Below are 5,532 nucleotides of genomic sequence, written 5' to 3' on the forward strand. Positions count from 1 at the left end.
AATTGCCCTCTTCACAGTGGTTCTGCACATGGTGCTGTTCACTTTAAATACTTGGAATTAAATTTCCCAATCAAATTTATGAATGTGAAAGCATTCTGCATGGGAGAGAGGGATAGGGATTCAGGATGCTGCTTATCTTTTTGCATCTTGTTCTTCAACAGCCCAAAGCAACGTGCGCTAGTTGAATATCACTATGGAACGAGCAGAAGAAAATAAGTCAGTTATAGGTCCCAGTTTCAGGAGATGGAATTGCCTGGGGAGATGGGGAAAATAGAGGGATTTCAGCCAACTGAGTCCACGCTGACCATCGATCAACCGTGCACTAGTTCAATGTTATTCCACTTTCACATCCTACATACTAGGGGCAATTTACTGAAGCCAATTAACCTACAATTCCTTCATATATTTGGTATGTGGGAGGAAACCGGAGCACCTGGAGAAATCCCACGTGGTCACAGGGAGAGCTGTACACAGACAATACCTGTAGTCAGGATCAAAACTGGGTCTCTGGCATTGTGAAGCAGCCAATCTACCGCTGCATCACTGTGTTGCCCTAAAGGATAGGAAAACACTATAACGTCCACTATTTCCAGGAATAACATGTGGGCAGACAGCACCTGTAGTCTGGATCCAACCTGGGTCTTGGGCGTCGTGAGGCAGCAGCTCTACCGCTGCACCACTGTGCCGCCCTTTTACATGCTATCCAAACAGATCAGATATACCACATACATGCAAACAAGTCAAACTTAAATACAATTGATAAAACCAAGAGGAAGAGGCAGAGTACAGAATAGAGTTCTCAGCAATTTCACACCATGGATGTCCAACAATCATTTATAAACCAACCATCTCAGTGCCTATGTCTGTTGGCTCATAGTCACCAATGCTGCCAGGACTGAAGATCATTTCAACCAATACTGTCATCATGTGATATGGTATTGTTAATTGCAAATTGTCACATGCACGGAAATAAACCTAATTTCCTCGACACTCAATGTGGCATAAATTATTATTTTGTTGTCAACTTACAATTTCTCCCTTAACTTTCAGCATTTCAATGTAATGTCACAATCTCACCTCTCTCCGGCCATTCTTGACATGTGAGCTTTGATAGGGAGGACATTCAATGGATAATGTCATTCAAGCATCAATATGATTTTAATTCTCAGTGATGGAATTGACAGCTACAATTATAGTCATAGTCTGAGTCATGGAGAGATATCGCATGGACTAGGCTCTTCAGCCCACCAAGTCCATACCACCCATCAACCACACATTTACACTAATCCGACATGAATCCCATTTTTTAATTCTCCCCACATTCTCATCAACTCCTCTTAGATTCTACCAGAATTTACCTCATTGGTGACCCTCAGACTATCTTTGATCAGACTTTACTGGCTTTACCTTGCACTAAACGATATTCCCTTATCATTTATCTATGTACTGTGAATGAATTGAATGTAATCATATATTGTCTTTCCATTGACTGGATATCACGCAACAAAAGCTTTTCACTATGACAATAAACTAAACTGAACAGAAATTCCTGCTTTACCAATTCTAGCTCTTCCAATACAATTCACCAATGTTACTAGTTCTTACAGACTCACACTGACCAGGCATTTTAACATGTTAACATATGTCCAAGGTTTCCACGGGCCGGGAAGTGCAGGAGTATTCCTTTCTGTGATACCAGCAATCCTTGTATCATTCCCCATCACCTGACCACATCCTCATTCACCTCATTCCTGGGTTTTCCATTCTCCATAGCAGAGGGTATCACTCCCTACCAAGAGAGAGACTCACAGATTCCTGCTCCCTCTTAGCATTCCTGCCATATTTGGCTCGGACTCCTACCTTCTGTATAGTGATGAATTAAAATGGCCTAAGGCTTAGACAAGTCCAATCATGAGCACTTCATGCCCACAACAGACACTGCACCCAGTGTCAAAATCAGAAACCAGTGTAGTTATATTTTATCTTGGAAGAATTGATCATGACTGAGAAAATACTTGTTCACTCAAGGGTGTTTTAATGGATTTTTTGCAGGTACAGGTATCACATTTATGATTTTGGATGCCACAGAAGATCATCTCTTCAAAATGAAACAAATGCCAAACCACCTCTAAGCTAAGACTGAATGGGTGAAACATTCTTGGTAAAATACAGAATTACTCTGATAACCGTGGCTCACATTCAATGTCTGTCTTTATTCTGCACCTCGTCCTTCCAGACTCTTTGTACGCCACAGACAGGACTCTTCAACAGTCTGATTATTCATTAATTTTGCTAAATCGACAACAAGTGCAAATCTCATAAAAAAGGTTGTTTGCTGAAAGATGGAGACGAACAGAAAGCATAGTCAATGCCTGGACCAAACTGCCTGCTCAGGTTTCCGATCCATTGAAAGGAATTGTACAATCAATTGAGATTTGGTAACATTTCCCATGTTACTCTAGGTACAGTTTTTATTACCGTGCTTAAATAATGAATTCGTCTGTTTCTCCTTTTCTGATAATGACCTCTAGGCCAAAGAAAGAGAAAACCCAACTACATGCAGAAGGACGGGGCATATGGAGCACGGCTGACCTGCCAGAGACACCTTACTGGGGTAAGTGGACAAATGGATATTGACCAAATGCCGCAGTCAGTTCATCTCCTGCCTTGCTAACACAAAGTAATACTTGTCCCAAATCCAGTTCTTTTCCTAGAAGAGGAAGAAATGTTATCCTCCAAAATTAATATCAAGTAATATACCTAATAGATATAAAATTCAGAGAAAAGCAGATTTAGGCGTCACTTTAACCCTGAAATAGGTCCAAGCTTGAGGGATTTTGCATTAAAATGGATTAATATTGCTGTATCCATCGAAGGTTTTTGCTAAGATTTTATATTAATTCTTCCAAAGGATGTCACAAATATTGGGAATATACAATCAGCAATCCAACCTAGAAAATCATGATTAGAATACTTCATAAACTCAATGTCAGCATATCATTAAACAGTTCAACATTTTAAGTAATCATAATTTGAATGGTACATTCAGGATTGGTATTTGCATCTATCGAAGCTCCTTCATTGAATTCTATTGTAAAATAGCACTTTTTGTTTGTCAGGAACCTAACTAATTCATTAGAAAATCTGTAGTATTTACAGATTACTACATTACTACATTTCATTACTACATCGGTTGTTTGTTTAATCATTTTCAACATACAGATTATAAAATGAAAACTTGTCATTTTCAGATAATTAAGTTTCAATTGCATTCGGGGTGATTATATTATAAGCTTTCGAAGTGTGTCAATTTATTTGTCTCTTGATACCAGAACTAGTGCTTTATTAGTGAAAGTTGATTGTTAAAGCAGGAATTTTGGTAGAATCTAGGAGGAGTTGATGAGATTGCGCGGAGAATTAGAAACACTGGATTAATGTAGGATCTGTGTAAGGTGGTTGGTAAGGACTTGGTGGGCCGAACGTGTTTAGATTAATGTGTTTAAAAAGAACGGGAGAAAATACAATGTACGTTAGGAAATTGTGATTAAGTAAAAGCTTGTTTGCTCTCTAAACACTTTGGATGTCTGCAGGAAAAATAGACTGGAATGATGGTGAATTGCACTGATCTGATACATTTCAGAGGAGATAAATTCACTTGTATCTTGATTTTAATGCAAGTGGGGATCCGGGGACAGGGGTGAATAGAACAGTATAGGTGAGTTTTCAAAGGAATAGAAGGAAACAATTACGCAGGTGATGTGAGGGTGTTGGTGAACTGAAGACATGGTTTGTGGAAGACTGAAGGCACTTATCATTAAAATAATTCAAAATCAAATAACATAAAGAAGCTCCTGATATGCGTCACCAATTACAGAAGTTATTTCCCTTTTTGAATTACATCTAACTTTTGGGAATTAAATATTGCTCTAAATTAATAGAAAATATATTCAAAACCATGATCATTTTGATGAGAAATAATTAACTATTAGACTGTATATGTATAGATGTTTTAAAATAAACATTATTAAGAATCTGAGGACAGAATATAGATCTAACGTGGAATGGATGGTTCAGATATATGCATGCCGTGGAATATTTAGGGGTAGATATTGTGCGAGGGGCAAGGCGGGTGATAACAGATCACCAATCTCATTCTCATTCATCTCTCCAGATTTCTACTTGCATTCAATTTGATCAGATGTGTGGGGGATCAAGACCAAGTGTATAGGAAGGAACTGCAGATGCTGGTTTACACTGAAGATAGACATAAAATGCTGGTGTAACTCAGTGGGACAGGCAGCATCTCTGGATGAGTAACTCCAGCGTTTTGTGTCTATCAAGAGAAAGTGTGGTTGTTTTTATAAAAAAAGAGGTTTCGGGGTTGTGTTGAATAGCGTGAGGAAAATTGTTGACAGTGGATAAGCCAAAACTGCTTTCACTAGAGATTCTACTGGCAACTGGACACAGCTTAAAGAAAATAGGGTCAAAAATTCCAGGGAAGAATTCTTTTCAATTTCATGCATCCTCACTTTACAAAAGATTGATGTATGAATTGTTGATGTAATGCCATTGACACTTCGGGGCATGTGTCCTGAATTTCTGAGATTTGTCTCTGAAATTGTTGGCCCACTAAATTATTTTTCACAGGAATACATTGAACCAAAATATCCACGATCTATTTCACCCATCCTTTTCCATTTACAACATCTCACAAATGTTTTCTAGGAATGCATCCCTTTTGAAAATCGAAGAATGGCTCTAAATGCTTGTTATGTACTGCAAGCAGTATGTGGAATGGTAGTTGTAATAGATACCAAGGAGAATCAAATAAATACCTAAAAACAACAATTTTGGGAAGTGGTGGGTAACAGGATGGGAATGGAGAGTTTGGGTCACTTTTTCGTGTACTGTTATGGCCCTGTCCCATTGTACAGGTTCATTCAAGAGCTCTCCCGAGTTTGCTCTGATTCGAACTCAGAGATTTGCGGTAATGGCTGCTCGTATGTACTCGGGGCTCACGTGGACATTTTTCAACATTTGGAAGAATTAATGTAAAATCTTAGCAAAAACTTTGAGTCTTCCCGAGCTTACCGTGTTTCCCAAGTACCTGCTATTAGCGTTACGAGCCGCTAAGAGACGTCCCGAGCTCCGACGTACCCGCTATGTACATTCTACGTGCTTACCACGGGTTTGATTTTTTTTTAAACTCGGGAGAATGAGCTTGTACAGTGGGACATGGCCATTACAAAAGTAATGGGCTCAAAGAGGGGGGAATCATGCAGTTGGTCACGTACGCATAAACTTACTGTTATTTTCCTATTTGGAGGGAGAGGAATCCTCACCTTTCATCCCCATCTGCCATCACATACAGCACATAGTCCTCCGACATTTTTGCCACCTCCATCGGGATCCCACCTCTAGCCACATTTTCCCATCTCCACCCCTTTACGCTTTCCACAGAGACTGTTCCCTCCGCAACTCCCTAGTTAATTCACCCCTTCCCATCGAGACCACCCCCAACCCAGAGGTATG

Source organism: Amblyraja radiata, chromosome 14 (genome assembly GCF_010909765.2).
Source record: "Amblyraja radiata isolate CabotCenter1 chromosome 14, sAmbRad1.1.pri, whole genome shotgun sequence".
Taxonomy (NCBI): Eukaryota; Metazoa; Chordata; class Chondrichthyes; order Rajiformes; family Rajidae; genus Amblyraja; species Amblyraja radiata.